General features: G+C 40.1%; 1 long non-coding RNA gene across 4 annotated transcripts in view; it reads right to left on the bottom strand.

Moving 5' to 3' along the window:
* Positions 1–2,070: 2,070 nt before the first annotated feature.
* LOC134478076 (uncharacterized) overlaps positions 2,071–25,616 on the bottom strand; it is a 113,030-nt gene continuing 89,484 nt past the window's right edge. For 2 of the 4 annotated variants that reach the window (XR_010050440.1, XR_010050443.1), the window contains one exon: positions 5,236–6,667. This is a non-coding gene — a long non-coding RNA (uncharacterized LOC134478076). Of the gene's footprint in view, positions 4,262–5,235; positions 6,668–25,616 lie in introns of those variants that run through there. The other 2 variants (XR_010050442.1, XR_010050441.1) reach the window with 2 other exon arrangements.

Genomic DNA, 25,616 nt, shown 5'->3' with positions numbered 1-25,616 from the left:
TCGCTGTCTTGATAGAATCCTGCTGCCCTAGTCCTCAAGTAGCAAGTATACATGGGAATTTTTCATATCAGAAAATTCTCTGGAAGTCTGAATAAGATGACAGTGGAAATGAGCAAATTTGAGTGGAAACTGAGTCATTTCCTTGCCCCAAATAGGATTTTTGTTCCTCTTTAAACAAGTGACTCCAATTTTCCACTTATCCTCAGATTTTGCTTGAAAGAGGTAGGTTTTGCCAGTCTTCTCCTAACCATCTTGTTCTAATACCCGCAACTCTCCCTTAAAATACTACAGGGTGGAGAGCAGGACGTGTATATGTAAGGGTAATTTAGAGGCGATCCCCATTAGTGAAAACCAGAAGACACCTATGGGAAGTTGCAAACAAAGGAAGAAATGGGAAATACTCCAGCTCTCCAGACCTAATTCTTTTTCTGAGAGTTAATCAGCGTGAAGTGTGGTGAAATACATTTTCATTAGTGAAGCCAGTAGTATTTGAGAAAAGTTTTAGCAGCACATACAAAAGTTATAGAGAAACATCTGTCCCAGCATGAAAGGTATACAAGCATTTGATGAGCCTAGTGCCCTATCAGTGTCCTGTACCCTAAGCCCTACGTGCTGTATAGATGACACCCTAAGCCCTACACAGGTAAGCCCAGCCACTAATTGACCCCAATTCTCTTGGTGTCTCCTTTTTCTCTTCTCACAGATGCTTCTATGAAAAAGCGCATGTTGTTAAAAATCCTTTTGCTTGGTGTTGTGTCTTGCTGGGATTAACCTTCAGAGTGCCCACTAAAGTACCCCCCACTCATTTCTGGTCATCATGTACAAATGCAGAGGACAGGGATGCTGCGAAGGAAAGCTCAGGTCAGCACTATGAGATCCGTTCAAAGATGACAGAAAGATATTCAAGGTTAAGTCTCCATTCTGGAGAACTTGTCCTGAAAACAACTAACTATGATAATCAAAATACAAAAGAAGAACTTCTGCAAATATCAGTACTCTTAGATACTTCTGTGAAATAAAAACTTAATAGAAAGCTCAAGTAATCCGTAGCCAGAAGTCAAATTTCCTGGAGCAGGAACAGGTAAATTGGAGCTCAACTTTTATGTAGTAACAGGGAATTAAAATATATAAATAGAACAAAATATAACATTATGAGGTAAACACCACATAAATCATGGTCAAAGAATTTGTGAATTGGAAGATGATTCTGATGAATTCATTCAGAACACAGCCCGAGAGATTAAGATAAAAAACAATGTGAAAGACACAGAATGTTGATTGAGAGGTTCTAACAGGTTTAGTCACTCCGACTAAAGAACAAGAGTATCTAATCCTCAGGGAACGAATGGCTAAGCGTTTTTAAGAATGGAAGAAGATGATAAATCCTGAGGTTGAAAAAAAAAATATACACTGTGTACAGAGCAAAATTTAAGAAAATCAATTTAAAACAACAAGTTCAGCTGTTTCATAGTGAAATTGCAGAACACAGGATTAAGGCAGATCTTAAACTGAAAGGATTAGGGTTAGGCAGGAGTGTGGAAACCTGTCTTCAGATATCTGAAAAACTGTGTCATGAAAGAGGATTAAGTTAGAGAGCCTTTGAGTGTCTTGGAGGGTTACCCGGAGGCATGACCCCTGAAAAATGCGGGGAAATGCAAAGAAAAGAATAATGTCCAAGAAAATGAGATTTTACGCCGGGCAGTGATTTGTTTGGTCTGTTCACTTGCTTGTCATTTTAAAAATGAATTTCATCCCTTTCCTCAGATTCCACTGCATAGCCTTTCTAGAGTCAGCGTTTTCCTCTTCATCAATCTCTCTCTATCTAGATCTTTTAGCTCAGCTCTTCTGTTCTGAAACTGCCCTGCCCCTTCGCCACTTCTGGAAGAGATCAGATAGCTACCATCAAACTTATTCAGTCATTTCCATATAAGAAAGGATTCTCGGAGAGCTCTATTTTTGAGCCTTCACCCCTTAATTCCCTGATGTGGAAGACAGAGTGATTCACCTAAAATCACAACGCAGATCAGCAGGTCACTTTAGCAGGTTTTATGAGGCTTTCATGTACACTAACTTCATTTAAATTTCACAGGAAAGCAAAACAGTTATTATCATCTCCAGGAAATCAAGGATCACGAAGGTTATATAACTTGTTCAGGGACACACAAAAAAGTCAGCAACAAATCAAATATCTGAGACTAAATCAAGGAATAGTTCTAATATTATAAGTTGTCTCTAAAAACATTTTTGTCTGTAGGTCATTGAGTCTTATCTTCTAGCCCCTTTGCCACTGAGAGGGGCACTCTTCAGGTGACATTCTGAGGGATATTTCCAGAGAACCATGGCTAAGGGGAGTTGAAAGAGTTAGTTCCAGCACCTTGCACCAATCCTGCATGTACTAGGCATTCAGTAAATGTTTATTATTGAATTCAAATTTCAGTTTGGCATTTTATGGACTCAAGAGGTTGCTATTAGGCTGGCTGGAAAAACTCACCCATAGATTTCTCTCCCCATTTATGTCCTGTTCCAGCCCCTCTAGCCTTTCTGCTGTTCTTTAACACTAATCTTGCTTTGAGCTGGGGTCTCGACTACTCCACTCTTTCAAGTCTCTCTCAGATAAGGTCTTTCTGTATCAACAAATTTCCAGTTTCCGCCCCATACATTTCTCCATTTCATTCTTTTCTGTGCTACTTAGGATCATGTGGCACTTTAGATATTTTGTTTGCTTATTTGTGGATTATCTACCTGACCAGAATATAAAATCAATCTCTGAGGACATGGATTTTTACATTCTTTGTGTTCTATAGATTTCCCAGCACCTAAAGTAGTGTTATCTTTGTGATAGTGCTCAAAATGTACTTGATGAGTGAATACATTTATAAAATTTCTATGGATTTCCAGATTTAAATGCAAGCTGACTTTGGAACACGAGTCATTTCATAACTAGGGATGGTGTGGATATTCTCTGAGTACTAAAAATAAAGAAATACGAAGCCATTTTTACTAAGTCATTTCAACTTAGTCTCACCAAAGATCAAACAGGGTAAAGTGGGACAGATGTAAGGAAAGACTCACAGAGCTCTGTTAACCAGCTGGAGGCTGCATGGGGACGGTCAGGGCTCTGCTGAGTGGAAATGGATGGGGTAGAAGGTGCCTAGAACTGAAAAAGACACTCAGAGAGAGGGAGGAAACCAATCTCTCATCTGTGGACATCGAGAAACCACTCTAAGTCTGAAGTTGTGCAGGCACCGCAGGCCAGAAAAGGTCTCTAATATGATCCCAGGGAGTTGGGGTGGCATAGGGTGACATCAGAGAGGAGATGTGCGAGGCACACACAGGAATTCTGGGGTGTCCAGTGAGGGTTCCAATAGGAGTTCCAGAAGGAAGAGGGCCCAGACCTCTGGGTTTGCAGAGAGGAGGTCTTTGGAGAAGGATTCCCTGGAGTGGACCTTGGGAAAGAGGATGGAAAGTGTGGCCTCAGGAGGAAAGGGGACAGGACTGCATTTTTCACCTGCACCACTGGCACTGGTACTGCAGAAACAGGGACCAGGGTGTCTCCAGCATAAAACTCTGTGCTAGCAAATCTAAAAATACCCACCCTCTCTCTCTCCGTTTCTTACTTTCTCTCCTGGTCATTTTCTTCCCACCCTCCCTCCTCTTTTTTTCCTTTCTCTGCCTATCCTTTCTAGTAAACTTTGGACTTCCGTGCTCAACCCTGCTCCCCCGGGAATCTCCTACCAGTTGGTGGGGGGAGGGTGTGCAGAACCTCCCTGGGCTCCCTGCTGTTCAGGTACAGGTTGGCAGCAGCTCCAAAGGCCCCCATCCCCCTCAGCTCAGTTCTTTCAAATGCCAATTAACAGGTGTCAGAAATGCTGGTCTGACTCTGAGTCCTCTGTCTGCATAACAACCCAACTGTTTTGGCTTTCCACCCGCTAGCATAAATATCGTGGTGTTTGAGCCCTGGGGGCCTGTGGAGTTTACAAGTATGCTGTCAAGATCTCTTCATTGGGTTAGCGCTTGAAGTGCTGCCAAGAAGCCAGGGGACTCCTGTGCTTTCATGTGTTCCCAAGCGCAGGCCGCCCTGGCTCCGGAGGAGTCCTCTGGGGACCGAGTGTCGGTGTGAATCTCAAACAGCAAGCTGACATTCCGGTTGGGAGTGTGACAGTGCATGCCTGGGTGATGATGCCAGGACGGCAGGTGACACGGGTCCACCGCAGAGGGGGAGAGTAACTGGAGTGGCTTCTAGTTACATGTCCTCAGAGCTCTGAAGGATGGAATCAGGGTTGGGGGAACAGTTACAAAATGATGTTACAAAATCCGGATGTCCTGGTCAAATTGAGACCACTGAGATGGGGTGTTTGGAGCACAGATGATACCCATGTTCCCAAAAAAGGCACCAGGCTTGGGCTCATCTAGGATTAATGACATTGCAAGCCAGGGAAGTAGACCACTGTCCACTAGAGCAAATGCACACGCACACATAGGGTCTGCCAGGAGAAGAGCAGGCATCCATTGGAATTGACCTCGGGGAGCCATGTCTCCCAGAGTGCTGTGCCCCCTACCCCCATGGCTGTCATCCACTGGGTAAACATCTGAAAAACAGAGTGGCTGCCAGGGAGGAGAAAGAAGAGGCGAGGGTGGAATGGGACGGGGTGGGGCATGGCGACAGGAAGAGCTCAAAAGATTCTCAAGTTGGGTGACTACCAAGGTTGGCTTGTCCCAGCGGGTAGTTGGGCCCCAGCCTGGCGGGTGGTGGGGGCCAATGGGCTCGAGGCTGACTCCTGCCTCTGGCCGGTGGAGGCAGCAGCTTCACCCCTTCCTACTCTGCCAAGAGCTCAGATCTAGGAGAGTTTGCTGGGCATTTTGTAAAAGTGCTTCCCTGCCGTGGAGAGCTCCACCAAAAGGCTGAGCACCATTTGCTTCATTTTCCTAGGCCTCTGCAAAGTTGGAAGGAATCTGCTAACTGGGGGCTCGGCCTGGTGATGCTTTTGTGATCATCATTTTAGAAACCTCAAGGGAAAGGAGGAAAACTTTCCTGATTTCCTCACATTTTTTGTCATTTGTCACAGAAGCCCAGAACAGTCTAGATTTTGCACTCTTGGGCCTAGTGCCAAAAGAAGCAATGAAGTACACAAGATTGCGTACTTTTAAAATTTTTTTTTCATTTTTATTGGTATATGTTTGCAATACATAATGACTGAATTCTACATTCAACATTGGGGAGTTAACAAACCTTAATCTTTTTTTTTTTCTTTTCCTCCCTTCCTTACCCCTCCATCTCTTGGTCACATAGTTCTTTGGTGGCAAAACCCAGCCCCTTGATCGCCAGTCCTCTTTCTGCTAGGTTATTCCTTATTCTTTCAGTCTTATTCGTATCTATGGATATGGTAACTTATGATATGTGAACACGTCCTTGGGGATAGTCCCACTTCCCTAAATTAGACTGTGAGCTGTTTGTCAGTAGAGGAAAAGGCCTTTCCCGTCTGTGCTCACTGGCTGCTTTGTGTACTTCTGGCCCAGCTGATTAGAGGGGCAAACAAAGTCCACACAGACTTGAACTGTGCTGACATGGATGTGAACCACATCCAACTCCCAGGCAAGACACAGAGTTGGAGGAATCTTTTGCCTCTACGTGAAAGCCAAATGCTCAGAAAGGTGGAATAAGTTTTAAAGAAAATGAAATCAGGTCTCTCCAAAAGAAATTTTGTCAGATGAAGACAGAAGGCAAATAATTTCACCTCAAACTGGCAGCCATTGATTCCCGTGCTGCTTGGTAGCCAGAGGCCACATGACTGTAAAATCTCAAGGCAGCGTGAGGTCTTAGCAGGTTGTGACTGGGGTCATTCTCATGTACAGTGCGAGGCCCCAAGATGGCCAGGAGGAAGCGTCGGCGCCTCGAATCTTTGTCCTTTTTTGGGAGGACGCTCTGGGCAGACATTTCGCTGATCATAATCACTTTTATATGTAACTGGACCTTCATTCATTTGGTACTTCGAGCTACGGAAGGGCGGCACAGATTAGAGAGCTATGTCTGTAACTGACGAAATCTGCGCCTGGCTTGCATTTGTAGGGAAATTAAAAATAAAATAAAGCTCATCTAAAAAATGCGTGGACTGGAATTGGCCGTCTCCTGACCGGTCACACATGGAACTTGTCGGAGATGACCAGGACAGAAAAGTGAGACCAGGGCAGCTCATCAGGCTGCGCTGCCCGCCAGGCTGGGGAGCCTGTCATAATTTATAATGGATTATCTTAGGAAATAGATGAGGTCGGCTTGTGTTCAGGAGCCAGGAAACACTAGTTGAAAAAAAAAAGTGCAGAAAACATGTCTCAAAAATTCATAACCCATCATTGTTTATTCCACAAGATATTTACTGCCTTGCCTTGGTTTGAATTAGTGTATCAAATCCTCTGCTAGGACTGCGACATTTGATGGTAGCTAACCTTGCCAGGCCAGGTAAGTGGCATGTCTTGCCAGGGCTGGTGCTGAAGCTCATGTTTACAGCTTTTGCCATCAGGTACATTTGCAAATGTGCTGAAACTTTTACCTTTTGCACTTTGGGTTTCAAAGATGGAGGCTTCCACACACTTTCTGTGACCCATCCTTCCAGTCAGCTCTTCCCTGATGCTCACTTTAATTTTGTTTTATCAGATATCTGCATTTGGTTGCCTAGAGAAGAGAAAGAGAAGCGGCGTTCGTTTACTCTTCTCTTCAGTGTGATAAGGGCATTACATAAATTCTGTTATTCACTGTCACCGAGGCCCTTTGAGGTGCTGTCATTCTGCTGCTTTTACTGATGAGGCAATTGAGACATGCAGGGATTACAGGGCTTGCCAACACCTACCTCCAGAGGCGGCCTCCCTGGGGTTTGAATCCAATGGCTTCAAAGCTGTGCCTGTAGACCCTGTTAAACTGAAGTCCAAGCCTAAGGCCACTGGGCAGGGTCTGCAGCATCAGAATGTGGATGTAGCTGCAGGCTCCCTGTCAGTCCTTAACTCATCCAAACTAGTTCTCAAATCCAAATCCAATTTTCTTTTCCTGAACCAATTATGAAAAAAAATGCACTTCAAACTTTCAAAATTAATACCAATTAAACAATTTAGTTTCCATTGTCAGCTTGATTTCCCTGCCTTAGAAAAAAGTCTAATGGGATGTTTTACAGGCTGACAAAGGCAGATAATAAAAGTCAAACTTGTGCACAAAGCTTTCTTGAAAGTATGGCAATTAATGGCTTTGCATTATTCTTTAATCACAGTCACTTTTTAATGCAATGGGGAAAAGGCACAAACTCTGAAATATATTTGCATTTCAGCCATATTTTGTGTGAACACAGCCTGTAGTTTTTCATTCAGAGGAACTGCATTTCAAACTCTATGGAAAGAAAGACCAAAGGTAGACATTTCTTTCAAAATGCTAGTAATGCCCAAATATTTAGTGCCATCTGAGGATAGGTAGTAACGTTCACAACTGTTTCAGAGGTGCTTTTTTGTTGTTGTTGTTATTTGTTTTTTGCAGTACTGGGAATTTAAACAGCTTTGTGCATGATAAGCAAGCATCTACCACTGGAATTTATGCCCAACCTTTTAAAAATTATTTTTATTTTGCGACAGGGTTTCACTAAATTTAAATTTCCCAGGCTGGAGCCAAACTTGAAATTCTCCTGCCTGGGTCTCCTGTAATCAACTAGGTTTACAGGTGTGTTCCACCACACCTGGCGATAAGGAAGAGCTGATGAGAAGCCTGTATTCCACACAATGCATCCTAGAAAGGACAGACAGATAGACAGACAGACAGAGATAGCTCAACGTGTTCCTCAACAATACACGTATAGTCTACAGTGTAGCAGTAGGAGATTGGATACCATTGAGGCATTTCCAAATCAAAATACCCCAAAGTAGCTTTACTCCTGCCTGGTGCATGGACTCTGGTAGTGCAGTAAAAGGAATAAACATTTAACAGGCAGCTACTACGTGCTAGGCACAGTCTCAGATCTTTTTTATTTCTTATCGCCACACTTTGAAGTACTATTCTCTTTTTAGAGATGAGGAAATTGAAGCTAAAAGATGTTAGGTTGCTTGCCAAATGTTCCATAACCAGTAAGCAGCCCAAGATTCAAATCCACATGTATCGGACACCCAAATTGAACTCCTTGTCCCTTGTTGAAATATGTCCATCCGGGCTAAGGTGGCACATGAAAGCCTATCAGTCATTCACTCTGTAGTGTAATAAATTTACCCTATCCTTTATGACAAAGTTTTGATTAAAAAACCTAACAATCTAGATTCCAAAGAGAGAAGAAAGTACAAGACAGAATAGAGAAGACTGATGACAGATTTGAGTCAGTCACTTCGAATTTTATACAGTCCTAACATTCCCCAGCAGTCTCTCAGCAAGAAAAAGAAATAAAAGGAGATATAAAGGGCCTAATTTCTGAAAAAATAGTGGGGGGTGGAAATGCTGCTATGTTCCAAGAGAAGCGATGTTGAGAAAGGGAGGATGGGGGTTGTTTTTTTATTGAGCCCAACCCAAGTCAAGATGCAGGGGCAGCTGACCTGAGTTCAGTGGCAGTTGGACATGAATCTGCAGAGCCTGTGAATTGTGTGTGTTCTGCCCAGTACCACACCGTGGCTCCCGGTATGTGGCACTGTGGGTCAGAGCAGAGCTTTGGCGCTGGCCTTCTCACTGTCCAGCTCCATGACACCCAGCAGGCTACCCACCTTCCTGGAAATCATCATGCCTGCCTCACAGGGTCGATGTAAGAATTAAACAGGACAATATGCAGACAGCACAGCCTGAATGGTAACCAGTGCCCCTATGTGATCTGCCATCAAGATTCACGAGAATTTTGATCAGAAAGATTTGGGGCCAAGTTGACCTTGGTCATTGGCAGAGGTTGAGCTGCTCTACAGTACAAATGAGGGGTGACGGAAGGAGCTCGCAGTTAGAGTATCCCCTCTATCCAAAAGCCGTACCATCTGACCTTCTGTGTTTGAAAACATTCTTTTGGCAAAAACCCCAAAGTTGGTTTTTTTTTTTTTTTTTTTTTTTTTTTCATTAAATCCTGTGATGAGTAGCATGTCAAAGTGATGTAAGCCAGGTGCTGCTTGCAATCACAGCCCTCTAGGAGGCTGAGGCAGAATTAGGACTAATTTAAGCACAGGCTCGGCAATGTAGCTAGACCTTGTCTCAAAAAATTATTATTATTATAATGACAGGGGATGTAGCTCGATGTGAAGGCCCCGGCTCAGACTCAGTACCATTTTATTAATTAATTAATTGGTGGTTTGGGGATTGCCTGAGGAGGTTTTAAATGCTCACACCCCACTGCACCCCAGATTCCCAAAATTACAATCTATAGAAGGAACCACACATTAAAGGCAAAAAAGAAAAAAATTTAGGTATTTCTACTGTGGCCAGGATTGAGAACACCTGGATTAAATAGTTTTATTTTACTAAAATGTAAGCAGCCAGTGGCCAAGAAATGCAGTACGGCATCCCCAAGCTCACCACTGTATTTAGCACAAAAACTATTAACCTACAAATTTATTGTTCCCATTGTTGAATAAAGGTGTTGGCAACTCTAAACTCTACTTTAGCGAGAGCCAGCAGTGAGGAAAGGACAGCAGGCTGAAAGGCACAGAAAGGGAGCTGGCCACAGAGGAGCAGGCCTGTGATCCTAACACTCTGGGAGGCTCAGGCAGGAGGATCACAAGTTTGAGTCCACCTAGGGCAATTTAGGGACTTAAGGAGAACCTGTCTTTTATAAGAGTGGGAAGGACAAAGGATGTAGCTCAGTAGGATTGCCCTGGGCCCCTAGCACTGGGGTAGGGTGGGAGGCACAGAGAGGAGAAACAAACTCTTGGGTTTTATAGAAGAGTAACCTCACTTCTTAGACAATTCAGTGGCTCCATGACCCTAATAAGGTTTCTAACAGCAAAAGAGAGCTTTCTTAGTAGGAGGGGCAGAGGCTACACTAATACTGAAAAAAGTCATACTTCTTCAAGTTTCTAGAAGTAATAGAATCACAAGACAGAAATTTTTCAATCCAAAAAATCTTTCAATCTCTTTGAAATCTTCCAATTTCAAAAAATCTTTCTGCCTGTTGGAATAAAGTAGAAAACCTATACCCTGAGATTGGTCTGAAGCGCTAGCTTCTAGTTGTAGACCTACCTTTCATAACTGTACAACCTCGCAGTAGGTGGGATTTGTGTTTGTCCTGTATTTTAAAGGCTCTCTGACTTTCAGTTTCTAAATCCATAAAAGTAGGAGTAATGCTACTTTTCTCCCACGAGAGGGAGAGAATAAGTAGGTGGGTTTGCCAGCACATAACCAGAGATAAATGCATATTAATTTCTCTCTTCTGCTCTGCAGTCCCTTTTCCATTCCTTTATGGCAAATAGGCTATCATTTACTCCAGAGATGAACAACTTCTCAAAAATGAGATCTCAGGTAAGTGATTGCTACACTTCAAATGCTAGATATTGTGAGAATATGAGGGTGGGATGAGGTGAGTGCAGGAATCTTCAAAAAGCAAGAAAAGAAAAACCTATATAAGAAAGGCCAACTCCATCAGAAGCGAGGCCCCAAAGTGTGGCCAAACCCTGAAATCGACTGTGCAGAAGTTATGCTGACACAGGAAACAGATGGCAGAGATTGTCTTCTTTTACTTTGGAAGAATGTAAGTAGCAATGGAATTACCTCCTTTTTAAAAAACAGACTTCTGAGAAATTCACTGTGAAACCATTTAGCCCTGGCAACATTTTAATGGAAAATTTTAATCACTTTCTTAATACAGTATTGTCTTAGCAAACTTTCTATTTGCGTTTTTGATTTAGTCTTGGATTATTTTGGATATATCTTTGTATAATTCAACTTCAATGTATTTGTGGGCTTCTTAGCTATAGCTGTTTGCCTTACTATAGTATTTAATTGGTAGCTATCAATGCAAATATGCATTATTAGTATTTCAGAGCCCTTTTGAGTTAGTATTGAATGTTGCAATGGTAGGAATCAAGTCTTCCTCCGCTCTGGTTTGCTACAGTCGTGTCTATGTCACGTACAGGTATTACACATAAAGCAATGCTAAAGAGTAATTTTGGCTCTAAATGCTTATGTGCCTCCCGAAAATTAGGGGAAAATACTTTGTGCTTGCCGGGATTTAGCATTTCTGATATTTCTCTCATTCATTCCTGAAGATCCTGTTCACCTCCTGTATCATTCCACTGCAGTCCAACAAACTTCTTGGCTTGTGCCTGAAGAACAGGTTAGCAGATGATGTATTAGTTTTCTTGGAGTTTCTAAATATCTTTATTTTTCCTTCATTCTCAAAAGAAATGCTCGCTAAATATAGATTTTGAGCTTTACAGGTGGTGTTTTTTTTTTTTTTTAAGCATTTTAAAGAGGTTACAATGTCTTTGAACAGTGTTTTCTGGAGATAGTGCAGACATTATTTGAAACATTTCCCTGTGCATGTGTCATTTTCCTCTCGCTGTGGTCAAGGTTTTCTCTTTATCTTTTTTAGAAGTTTGATGCCTTGACATTTTTTCCTTGCAATCACTCTATGTGGTTTAGCTGAGTTTTTGTTAAAAGCATGGTTTTTACTTTTGACAAATTTGAGAATACTTCAGATACTGTTTCTTCAAATATTTTTTAGGAGGCTATTCTCTTTCTACTCTCTTTTTAAAGTTCCAATCACAAATAAATCTTTTGTACTGGCCCACAGGTTTTTGAGGTTTTTTTTTTTTCCATTCTTTAGAATGTATAATTTTTATGGAGCTGTCTTTAAATTTGCTAGTTCTTTCTCTGCTATTTGTCTCTGATTCTTAATTATTAATTTTTTATTTTTAGTATTGTAGTTTTCAATTATTCTTACTGTTTTTATTTCTCTGTTGAGATATTCTACCTTTTCATGAATTTTAAACATTTTCTTTTATATGACTGAATGTTTAATTGCTGCTTTAAATCTCTGTCTTCTAATTCCAATATCTGAGAATCTTAGGATCACTTTTTCTCATTTTCACATTTTCCTGTTTCTTTATGCATTAAATAATTTTGTTTGTGTTTCGAACAATGAAATATTAAGTTGTAGACACTCTGCATTCTGTGTGTCTTTTGAAGACTGCTAACAATTTATTTAATTGGATTCCAACTGAAAACTATTTTTTTGTGTAATGTTGTGAATCCCAATTCCTTTCTTTCAACCTTAGATGGGACTTTCCTGCAACTTCTCTATGGATGCTCCAGAGTCAGCTAGAGATTTGATCTGAGTTTATGAACCAAATTAGGAACTTTCTTTCCGATTTTCTCCCAGGCCTATCCTTCGTTCTTATGTCAATGGTTGTCCTGAGTTCTCTGGTCCTCTGAGGCAACACATTTGAAGGTTTCTTTCAGAGTTTTCCCACTGTCTCTGGTATAACTGAAACCTACTCTCAGGAATAAAGGAAAGGAAGGGAAGGAAGTGAGCCGGAGCTGAGCCCGTGCTGTTTCCTTCTGCTAAGTGTCAGTCCCGAAACTGCTACTGGAATTGAGCTTTCCAGTGCTTTCAAGTAATTACATTTTTATTTTGTCTACAGTTCATGGTTGGCCTGATAGGAGCTCACTTTTCCATATTGTAAACAAAACCAGTTCATTTATTTGTTTTAGGTTTTCAACTTTATCACCACAGGGGCATTGTCTCATAATTACTGTAATTTCCACTAATATCTTTATACGTCTCCATTGTTATTCTTAACTTTATTATGCCTTTTAATTTTCATTTATTTGTCTATTGTTTGTGGTGCTGGGGCTTAAAAATCAGGGCTTCGAGTGGTAGAAGCAAGTGCTCTCTCATTTAGCTGCCTCTCCAGCCCCTCATTCCTAAACTTTTTGCTCTTTTTTATTGCAACCAACATTGTAAAGGATTTTTCTTTAATCTATTTTATATATATTTTGAAGAAGTGTTTGTAGAACTTATTCTTTTTTTCTGTTTCAAGTAGCCAAATTCTTTTCTATTTTTAGCTTGTTCTGCTTTGTAAATATTTTCAAAGAACTGCTTTAGAATTCTTTTTCTTGTAATTCCTTTTATTCAGCTTGCATTTTTACAATTCTGGAAGGAAAATGTTTTTAAAAGTTATGCACTCATATTTGAGCTGGAAAAAGGAGATCTGAACTATGTTTACCTCCTTAAATCATCCATGATTAAGGAGGTAAGAGGAGTTCTTAGGAATATAGAAAAGCTGGAAGGGAGGAAGAAATTCCTACCCAATCCCAAAGTCCTTCTGCTCACTGGCCACTTCATTTTCATCTTAGAACAATTTCCCTGTTTTCTTTTCAAGCTTGTGCACATCTTGTTCTAAACAGGCTACTTGCAGGCCTTTGTTGAAGCATTGATGACAAGAAACTGGAATAGCTCGGCTGACTTCTGACATCAAAAAGGAATAAGGATATAGTCAATGAGCAAAGAACGGAAATATTTCTACAAGATAACGTAAGTAGACTAGGGCTGGAGCACTTGCACATGGACCCATGACCTAGGGACTGACACTGAAATTACACACGTGGCAAAAGCTTTTCACTTCATAGAATTTTCCTCTGCTGGCTTTAATGGTCATCTACAAAGCCTACAAATCCTGACATTTTTGGATAACAGCAATGAAATGTCATGATGAAGCTTACCTATAAGATTTAGTATTGACTAGCTCTTCAGTAATTTAACTCACCAAACCTGGAAACCACAATGCAGAAAGAGAAACAAAAGATTCCTTAGTGAACATTAGTGTGGCAACTGCTCCTTATTACAACAAACCTCTGTACCCTTCACCTATCTTGGTTTAAGGAGGATATGCCCCATCACTTCTAGCCAAGTCTGCTTACCCACTGCTTCTGAAACAAACCTATAAGGTCAAGGCACACTGTGAAGAAAGTCTGGAAAAGATGCCAACACACAGTCTGGGCTCTGAGTAAAGTAGTGTATGGGGAGAGCAGTGGGAAATCTATCCTTTCAAGCAAATTATGGCTGAATGTATGAACTTCAATTGTTTGTATATGTACTTTGCCTTCAAGATTTATAGCTCTGCAGAGCAAGGCTCACATTTTCTTCTAATTTATTGTTGTTTCATCTCAAAGTTTAGCATAAAGCATATTAGATAAACATTTATTGATTAATTGGCAGAGGTATAGCTCAGTGGTACAGTGTTAGCCTAAATGCATGAGTCTCTGGGTTTGGTCCCCAGTATGAAGAGAGAGGAAGAAGGAGAGGGAGAGAGAGCAGAAAAGAAAAATTATTTTATAAAGAAAAAAACATTAGCTTGATGTGGTTGTACACTCCTGCAATCCCAGCACTCTGAAAGGCCAGGGCAGGAGGTCCACAAGTTCAGTCTGATCAAGTTCAGTCTGGGCAACTTAGCAAGACCCTATCTCAAGATAAGAAATAAGTAAAAGGAGCTGGGAATGTAGCTTAGTACAATCCGCTGGTTTTAATTTCTAGTACTGTTTTTTAAAAAAGAGTACTAGATCTTCTTCTTGATCTGTGGCCACTTAACTTTTTAAGTTATTTACATCTATTTCCAGCTTCCATATTTGTATCTCTCCTTTTGATTATCTTATCATTCTACCTGTTCATATTTTATTTCCACTTTCTAAATTAATTTTCACCATCTACTTCATTCCCTCAGATGAATCAAACCAGTTTACCCACTGTAAACTTCAGAAAGAAGATAGGCTTTGAGTTGACCAGGTTAAAATCAAATGCAAGCTGTGGCTGTTACAACATTCAGAAGCCCATTGTGACAGGCATACTAAGACCCCCCCCCCACAAAGGTTTACCCTGTAATTCCTGTAACCTGTGAATGTGTTATCTTACATGGAAAAAAGGACTATCCAGCTACAACTAATTAACAATGTTGAGATGGGGAATTCATCTTGCATTGTCTAGGTAACCCAAAATGTAATCACAAGGGTCTTCTGAGTGTAGAAGAGACAAGACTTAGTATCAGTGTAAAGTTGTGTGGGATAAACCTGGAAAGTCTTTGTTGGCTTTAAATATGAAAGAGAGGAATAAGTCAAGATTTAAGCAAATTTGAAAAACTGAGAAGAGAAGGAAAAGATTGATTCTCAGAACCTCAAGAAATATAAGCCATTAAAACTCATTTCAGAATTCTGACCTCCAGAACTATAGGAAATAAGTTGGTTTTGTTTAAAGTTACTAAATGTGCGGCAATTTATAATAGCAACAATATGAAGCTAGTACTCCCATCTTGATGTTAATTTTTTCCTAAAATTTTTCTGATTGTACAAAATGGTCAACTCTTAGTGACAGAAATGTTCCGTAAGTCAAGAAAGTCTCTGAATAAACCACTGAATTTTTTAGAACTGTATTATTTTCCTCTTTGGTCTTAATATCAGTACTTAATAATCTGTGAGCATAAAATCACCAGTAGATACCCTATATAATACATAATTTATCACTACAAATGTTTATCTTAAAGTTTTCAGGTTTCTGAACAAAGTGTTTTCCTCTTTTTATATTTTTCCTACTTTTATAATGTTCTCTACTGTATCAACTCTTTCTTTAGATTCTTTGTGAGACTGAATAAATGTTTGCTAACATTATGGTAACCATCGTTGATAACCTTGTACTCTGTTTTTACATCATGTACTATGTCTATCCTTGGTTTTGACTGACAGCTTTGTTTTGTCATATTTGGTTTTATTTTCTTCCAAAAAAAATTAATAAGAACTATGGGATTAATAAAACCCAAAATGTGTAAATTTTGTTGTAAAAAAAAAAAAAGAGGGGCTGGGGATTTAGCTCAGCGGCATAAGCGCCTGCCTTGCAAGCAGGTAGTCATGAGTTCGATCCCCGGTACCGATAAAAAGGAAAAAGACAAAAAAAAAAAAAAAAAAGAGGGAAAAAAGTGCTCTAAAGGATACAACTGCAAGTGTGTTTAGGTGTGTTAGGATAGATGACCATATTATGGAGTTTTTGTTGGGTCATTGAACACAACTGTTTGCAGTCTCACTGTTTGAATGTCCACTTTGTATGCTTTGATCTTGTGACTTGAGCAACTATTTCTAAGATGACAATGTGTAATCTATTTACTGGTGATTTCTTACTGTTTTTTTTTTTTTTGTAGTCCTGTATTACTTGTACCCTTACACTGTTTTGTCTTGTTTTGTTTTGTTTTGTTTTTCCTTTTAAATAAAATTTTAAAAAGGAATATAAAAAATGTTTGCTAACATTTGTCTGCAACTTTGCTATTTAATTGTGAAATGCTGATATATGTCAGGTTAATAAAACAAGTCTATCTTGTGCAAGATGGCTGAATAGCCAGACTCTCCATCATTATTCCAGCCAATAGCAACCTTATGCTTTAATAACACCCTCTTTCATTCCTCCAAGAGGATCCATCATATGTACAATGGTCTGGTATAAATGCCTCTGAGGACTTCTACTCAAAAACTGTCAAAATAGCTGAGTAAGTGAATCCCAGAACTCTGGATCTGCTGCCAAGAATCCACAAAATACAAAATAAGGAACTACTGGCAAAAATGAATGCGTAGTTGTAACTACCTTAATGGAAAACTACCTAGTGAAAATAACCACCCCAAGCAAACTAGGTCTCATCTGTCATACAAGGATTTCATACAGCAACTTAAACAACATGAATAATAATATTCTGGGTCATCTGGAAAACACAGAACAGGAGTATGTTCGGGCACCAGTGGGTGCCAATTCAGAAAATTCCGGGGACCACAGACACAAGTTGGAAATCTAGTCCTAGGAATGAAAAAGCCTCCCCAGCTTGGGAGAAACCTCTGCACTGGTTGAGCCTTGTCAGTAAAATTGTTGACAATCTCCACACCTACTCTGAACCCCTCGGAGGCCCTAATGTCCTGTTGTCACTTCAGTGTCTAAGAAATTTCAATTAGGTGACCTACACTTCCCTAACTATATTACTTGTGTTTAAATATTTCATTTTTCCCCCTCTAGGTCACTGTAGTTATCAAAATGAACAATTGCTATGTGATCAGCTAAGTCCTTTCAAATACTAGTAGACACATAATTATCTTTACCACTGCCAAAGTCTATCATCACCCTCTTCCATTCAGTTTACTTCTCGTCAAAACCGGAATGATTGATTTCCTTAGCAATAGATCTGATTGGGAGTCACTTCCTTCATCCAAAACCTCAAAGGCTCCTTTCTGTATCTGTAGTTCATTCCAAATTCCTTAACCTGGTGTTAATTTTCATCCTGTCTATCATAGATTGTCTTCATTTTTCCCAGGTAAATAAGACCCGTTCATTTTCCCATATGCTCCCGGTGCTTCCCCATTTTCCTGTGGATATGTCCATATCTTTTCTGTCTCTTTATTTTAGCATCCTTCCTGCTTCACTCCAATACCTCATTCTGTACTGTTCCACTTTCTCCCCACCATTCAGAAGTTACAGTTCCTACCTATGAACTTCAGAAGCCAGTCCCTATGTCTATGGCATCACTTTCTACAATGGTCATTGTGCTTAAAGTTCCCTCAGAATTATATACTCTCACTACAAAGGGCTACTTGTGATTACTGATGCATCTTCCATGGAACTTAGCATAATATCTTGCTTTAGGTGTTTAAAACACAGATGCAAGTAAAATATCCTACAGTGGCAGTTTGCCGTGCTATCCCACCCTAAATTATCTATATGCTTTAATAGGTATTTTCATCCTGGATAAAATAACTCAAAAGAGTAAGGTTGGACTTTTCAGAAGACGAATTAGTAAAATAATCTGTTGAAGGTGAGAGCATTCATCATTCTATCACACTTTAATGGACTCTGATTATTCACTTGCAAGCACTAGCTACTGTTATAAAAGTTTCCTTACCCCCCTCAAATGCACCTATCACTGCACTAGAATGAACTGTATTTCTGGATAGGCAGCTGTAGCAGGTGCTGTTGGTTTCTCAATCACTGGCTATTTTTCTCCTTGTTGTGTTAGGTCTCCTTTACATGACTTGGAGAGTAAAATGTGATTAATCTTAAGTAACTATTTATTTTATTTATCTTCCTAATGATTTGGTTATCTACTCAAAGGGATTCTTACAGATGAGAAAAAACACACAGCAAATGTAGCCTCACTTTGGTTAGACTTTCTGTAGATGTCCTATGGAGCTTATCACATCTAAAGCATCTATCTGATAGTTGTCATAAACAATAAAACTGTCAAATCTCACAAATGTAAATTTTATTGGTTTAATATTTTCAATGAAACAATAGTTAAACAATATTTTATCTTCACTTGAAAAGAAATTTTTTTTCTTTCTTTCTTTTTTTGTCTTTTTTGTTTTTATTGGTACCAGGGATCGAACTCACGACTGCCTGCTTGCAAGGCAGGCACTTATGCCGCTGAGCTAAATCCCCAGCCCCATTGAAAAGAAATTTTTAAAAACTCTTTATGTAAATGATATTTTAGGAAGCATTGTCAAAAAGAGAGGTACTAAACAAGATGATGACTTAAATGGATGAATCAGTGACACTACATTTTGTTCATTCATTCATTTAACTATGAATTGATGAGTTCTCTTCATTTATGGTTACAAAGTCCTGTTGTTTATCCTTGAGGAATCATCATGAATAACTAATATTTCAAAATAACCTTGTTTACTTTAGTATATTTTCCCATGGAATGGAGGTGAAGGCAGTGCTAGACTCATGTGTCTTAATTTTATCAAGGCATTTTTGGGGGTGACATTCCTTTTTATATGACTTTTTGTATGAAACACTCAGTCCTCATTGATTGTTAATATGAATAACCTTTAATGAAATTCAATGTCTTCTCAAACAGTGAAAAGTCATGGATAGAAACTCACCTTATTGCATAGGTACATTGTAAATAATCAGATAATATGACAATGATTCTTCTTAAAGGATCACAAGGGTATAAAGAAAGTAAAGATTCAACCAATTGGTTTCAGATGAATCATCAGATTTGGCCCATATGTCACAGTAGTTGACATCTTCTTCCCAGAAAAGCTCATGGTATTCATTTTGGAACATTATAAAGCAGTCAAACTTTGGAAAGTCTGTACATGATTAGTGTCAGCATATACACAACACAGTAATTATCACATGAGTGCAGCCTATCACAGATTGGCACTCCTTCTGAAACGAATCAAGCAGAGGTGGCATGAGTCATGGTGATGGGGTTCATCCCTTGAATATCCTTTCGGATGGGCAGCCACTTAGCCTTAAAAGTCTGGGCTGCACCAACTGGAACTGGCTAGTCAGTAACAATTTCTCCCAGTGCTGCTTCCATGACGCAGGAAAACAGACACTACTTTTGTTCCACTTCACCCCCGCGCCCTGAAAAGTTACAAATGCCTTCTTGATGGGCTGGCTCCTGGAACTATGCACCCCCACGGCTGGTTTTCTTTCTGGCAGGCTGGCTTCTGATAAACATCGCTAGAGTGAGCAAGAGGAGGTGTGGGTACAGGGCACTGATACAGGGTTGTGATTATGATTATGCCTTTGGTCATCATCTCCAAATTGCTAATATGAACACAAATTTTATTGGAGATGCTAAAGATGAGGGGAGGGCTTGTTATTTTCTACTCAGGGAACAGTTAACAGAGTTTACCACCTCCATACTTCCATTGTTCAATCCTGGGAATTGAAGGAAGAAAGTATGTGGACTGGAATCTTCTGAGCCTGCAAAACAGAAAGACACTGGATTCTGGCTCAGCAGCATCATCTCCCCATCCTGTCTTTCTTTTCCAGACTTAGCTCAAAGTGGAAGAAAAGTACAATGCTTATTTTAGGGTACTTTTCCCAGATGCACATTATAAACAATTGCTTCATAAGGAAGAAAGGAAGGTGAATGGTGGAGGGAGGAGAAAACTAAGCAGAAATATGATTTAGGAAACAATTCACAAGGGTAGACAAGCCTGATCCTGTAGGAAAACTCTGAACTGGGAATTCTACCTCTGAGTTGCTTCCAAATGGAGGCAGTGGATTTGGGCATTCCCTCTCTTTAGCCAAGCATCAGCTAAGGGCTGGGCAGGGAAATGGGATCATAAGGAACCTCTGGTCAGGAGAGTCACAAGTGTGAACTCAGGAGCCAAATTACAGAGAAGCCAGGGGAATGGCACACCAAAATGGCGACACAGATCAGCGGGGATCTGAGGAGAGCAGTGTTTGCTGCTCTCCTGGGCAGAGATGCTGTGTCCTCACCTAAAGATTGTTCTATTGCTTTCAATGCCTGTTTCAGGAACCTTTAGAATATGGTTTTATGAGAGCCACACCAGGACACAGACTATACACAATCAATATATATGATACAATTAATAGCCCAGTTTGTGTCAGGGATATAGCTTAGCAGCATAAGTTCCTGCCCTGCAAACACAAAGTCCTGAGTTCAATTCCCAGTACAAAATTTAAAAAAAAAATAGCCTGCAGTTGAAAATTGATCTGATTAGAGAAATTTAAGAAACCTTAAAAACCATTAGAATAATTGGCATTTGATTTTTCCTGTTTTGCTACAACACCGACCCACTGTGGCTTCACGGATCCTTTAAACACATTAACTTGTCCAGAAAGGATTTCCTGATATCCGAGCTGGTAACATCATAGCCCAAACTGAAACACTTGAGAGATGTTCAAAATCTGCCCCATAATAGTTATTTTTATATTTATCTTAATATTTCAAATAGATGGCAGGATCCTTAAAGGTGTGGAATTTGCCTCATATTTCTTTTCATCCTTCTTCCTCCAACATTCAGTAAACTGTCTGACAGCACATCAGAGGGTCAAAATGAATGCCCAACTAATATTTCATCATAATCTTCATTAATATTCTTATGCTGCTATGATAATTATTGGTCAGGTGCTAATGAAAAACAGAGTTCACTGATAATACACCATTTTTAAAAGATTACCCATCTATTGAATTTCAATTACCTGACATTATTTATTTCAATGATCTGATGTTAGATAATTCATGAATATGGATGTAGATATAAATATAGATACATATACAGACACAGATGTAGATGCTATAGATATTAGGCAGGTGGGGGGTAGTATAGTCAGAAAAGCTCTAGACTGGGAATCAGGAGACATCAGTTCTCCTATGAGGACTCCTACCTTCCCATGAGTAACTTCCCATGGCAGGTGTTCCATATCCTGTACTCAATCCGAGGAATTACATTAGGTGATCTCCAAAGTTCCCTGAATTCTAAATGTTCTGTTGGTTGTCTCTTCTTTCTTTACGAAGCACTGGAATCCAAATTGCTTCAGCCCGTGCTTCCTCACTGTGCTCAATCAGCACACACTAACCTTGAAGTCTTGTGCTTAGGAAAGGGTAACAGGAGATAATAACAGAAGATGTCGTGGAGGTTTATCAAGGATGTGCTGAGGGTCTGTTGCCTGTGAGAAACTGGTTGGGGCAGGAGATCTAGAGAAGAACCACTTCTTGCTTTTATAGAAGTTGTGAATTGATTTTTAGAACATTTTAGTCAGTTGAGGAAAATAGGGGAGGTGGTTTGGGTTTTCACTAAACTAGACCCTCATGTAAATATCTAGCTGTTTTTTATTCTCAGTTGGGGCATGTGACTTGCCTCTCACCTCAAAAAGTATTGAACTCTGATCCCACATGTCTGCTTTCCAGTTTCAATTCAGTTCCCAGCTGTGTGACTTTACATGACAAGGCTGTTGCCACCCCTGAACAAAGAGTATATGACACTTTTCCTGCTTGCCTTGGACAATTTTCATGGTAGCATAAATTTACTTGGGGCCAAACACATACAGGAACTACATGAAAGAAAGTGATGGTTTATTAACTAATAATAATAATCTTCAATCATGTAGAGTTGTTCTCTCTTGAAATGAAAAAAAAAAATAACGTGAGTTTGTTAACCTTTTTGTAATTTGTTCTGTAAATGGCTTTTTTCCCTCTATTGCTTGATTTCTATACTTGGACCAAAAATCAGTGTACCTGTTTATCAGATTACTTTACTGCTTTCTACATTAAAATTTTGCATTGTTTTGTTCCAACTCAGAAATCATAGAGATACATTTCTGTGGGGTAAGGAAAGAGGATAAGATCTACTTGTTTAATAAAGATTAGTGAAAAGTTACCCAAAATGTTTCCCTCCCAGGTCATAAAAGTATAATCTTCTTCTATCTAAGTTAAAATGCTTATTAAATCAACCCTTTAAAAACTAACAAGAAGAAGACTTGAAGAAAATTTGACAGTTTTGAAACTTGGAAACTTAATTCAACAAACACGGCTGCTGTCAAGGAAAGTGAGCAGGTCATTGGCAGTGTCACTCAGAGCACTCACTGAAGACCTGCAGTATGAAAAGTGCTGGTCAGCTACTGAGAAAAACACCAGGCCCTTGCTGAATGCTCTCATCTTTTAGAACTGGGATGCTGCTAACCTTTAAGTGACTGGTCTCATCCCCATGAAATTGCATACCTTTGTGGAAGGCCCATTGTGCCCCTGAACACCATTCTCCCTTCTATTTGCATAAAGGGACTCTTTGTTTTCCTGAGTGAACTCAGCAAAGCTCAGAATGGAAATGAGGTGTCTCTGTGACACATTTACTGTGGCCCCCATTTATTGAGATCAACATGACTGAGTCACCAGTGGATGAAACCAATGATTGTTTCACTCTGCTTTCCCCAGAGTCACTCACTGAGTCAGTGGATAAACTGGGGTTAGAACCATTGTCCCATGGAGGCCAAGCAGTTCTACTATATTTATCCAGGGTCTCATGATTCTTAGTGCTTTTGCTCTGCCCTCTAATTTGCACGGTGCCTGCTGTAATATCTAAGCGGGAAGTTGTCAGCTAAAATGGTGATTATTCGGGAAATCTATTTAAACATGTTTATAAGGTCAAATAAAGTGGGCAGTGGATTAGCTAGACAGAAAACAACAAAAGCTTTGGTTTAGGCTTAGGCAGTGAGGCTGGAGAATGAAGTGTCTCCGTGTCCAACTAGCAAGAGGTTAAAAATAAAAAGCAAACTATGCAAAATATATTGAGATGCAGGGATCAGAATTCAAAACGTTAAAGCAAAAAGATGATTTCTGTTTAACAGGCTGGATAATGATATTATTTTAACTCAGTGAGTTGACAGTTGTAGTCAGCAGGTAAATAAAGTCCTAAATCCAGACACTGGAAATGCTCTTTATACCTATAACGCATTCCTACCAGAGGGAAGAATTGGGACAATCAAGAAAGACATCCAGCATCCACCAAAAATGACCTTTGGTAGATTTAACAGCAGAATAGACAGTGTTGTAGAAATGGAGGGAAATAAGGGACATAGGGGAAGTGCACTGTCTCGGGGAGCTCAAGAAGAAGCTCCCACACATTGAAGACTTGGAAGAACAGCTTTAAGTCCCAACAAAACTCACAGCTGGGCTTTGGGCCAACCTCTTCACATGACCCCTGTCCTATCAAAGAAGAAAGGAAGAGGAAGGGAAAGGCACTGTTTCCCCATTCCTGTTCTCTAAGAAACAGGGCTACAAGTTGTTGAGACTCTGGCTGACAAAGAGGAGTATAGCATCCCAGAACACTTCCCACATGCCTGTGAGAGCTTGAGAGCTGATTCATAAAGATCAGAAAACTGGACAGACTCTACACCACTAAAAGAAATCCAGAATGGTTAACACTGGAAAATCCAGCACACATGGGCGAGGTATAGTTCAGCTATAGACAACAGTTAGTCTTTCTTTTTTATTATGCAGGATCATTTCATCCTGGAGCTCAATTTGGTATGGTTTGGGCTAGAACTTATCTGCCCTTATCACCTTTCCATTCTACCACAAAATGAAGCTCTTTTTGTCCTTTTATTTTGGCCCTGACTCTTCTCATTTCTAATGAGAAAGTTGCTGCTGTAAGAAAGCAAAGAGGGAAGGAGGGAGAGAGTACTGGGAAAGTTGCTGGGAGAAACGGAGGAAGCAGAAGTAAAGGAGAGATTATGGAACAAACAGAGAAGTCAGAAAGCAGGGAGGGGAATACAGATGAAAGTAGCTTTTATATACTGAAGCCACAGATCTTCCCAGAAGATCTGCTGCTGATCTACGCAGCAGCCTCTGGCCCCTCAGACTACTGGGTACTCGGAATAAGACTTAAATGAACTTGCGTGTGCTGCAAGGGCAAGATTCATAGAAGATTTCGTACCAGAAAGAATTACAAAGTATCTCCTTAATATTTTTATGCTGATTGCTCATTAGGATGCCAATATTTTGGTTATTTGGGATTAAATAAAATAAGTTATTGAAATTCATTTCACCTGTTTCTGTTTTTAGTGCAGTTACAAGAAGAATGAAATTTAAATTTGTGGCTTGTGGTCTGTTTCTCGCAGTGCTCTCTCCAGCCTCCAGGAGAAGTGATAGAATTGGATTCTACTCCCTCCACGGTCTTTAGCACTCAGAGCTCCCAACTCCCAGCTCCGGATTCAAACCCTGACACAGGTAGAAACTTTCAACAGTAGTGATGGGCTGCCATTTCTATATCAAAGTGGCTTCTAGTCCAGAGGATCCAGATATCATCCAGAAGGCAGTCGTTGGATCCTGCTCTTTAGATTTTCTGGCTAAGGACATCCTGGGATTCTCAGTGAGGCCATTCTCCTGGCCCCCGACACCAAGGAGTCTTTTTTTCTTCTTCCATCTCTCTTGTCACAGCCACCATTTCAAGAACAGATCTTCCATCAGGCGTGGTGGTGCACACCTGTAACCCCAGCACGCAGGAGGCTGAAGCAGGAGGATCAGTGCAAGTTTGAGATCAGCTTGGGCTACAAAGTGAGGTCAAAGCCAGCCTGAACTACATAGCAAAACCCTATCTCAAAAAGACAAAAAAAAATTTATCTTTTTCTTTTTAGTCCTAAGTAATACTCTCAATATAATTTGGTGTAAGCTATAAAAATCTCCATGAAATTGGGCTCAGTATGTTTAGGGAACAATGGATCTTTGATGACTTGGAAGAAAAGGTCAGAATAATGGAAGGCTCTAGATAAAGAGAAAAAGGAGATTAGGAGATAAGGAAAAGGGTAAAACTGATACAGTAGAAACAACCCAAGAGCTTTTGGAAAGGAGGCAGGCAATTTCCAATAAATTATTAGGGCCTATCTAATGTGTCCTATCCTTGCAAAGTCACCATTATTCACAGACAGCTGGAGAATATGCCTGGTGGTGTTACTGTCACAAGCCCAGTTCACTTATATCAGGATTCTCAGATCAATAGCCAGTCCCAATTAGACTCCGGAATGTGAACATACTTTAAATTTGGGCCCTGATGTACAATAACAAATAAGAAATGCAGGGTAGTCATAGGCTGCCAAACTGAAAACTATATTTTTTTACCTTCCCTTACAGTGAGGTGTTGTGAAGGCAAAATCCTTAAGAGAGGGACAGACAGCTGACACATGCCCTCCAGGTCCTGTTTCTCCTCCCTTCTTTCACTCTGAAAAGTGCAGAACAACAACCCTGCATCACCTCTTACGTCTTTCCCGAAAGAGATGAATAAGCCTCTATCTTAAACCACTGTCGTTTACATTTTTTGCAATAAATTATCCAACCTAAGCCTAATTGACACAGGTCAGCAGAATTCTAGGTTACTTTTCTGGAAATCAATTTCTATCAATTCTGGT

This window comes from Cavia porcellus, unplaced genomic scaffold, assembly GCF_034190915.1.
Source record: "Cavia porcellus strain 051 isolate PalLab524CR breed Dunkin Hartley unplaced genomic scaffold, mCavPor4.1 scaffold_11, whole genome shotgun sequence".
Lineage (NCBI taxonomy): Eukaryota > Metazoa > Chordata > Mammalia > Rodentia > Caviidae > Cavia > Cavia porcellus.
This window is presented reverse-complemented; position numbering and strand designations above follow the sequence as displayed.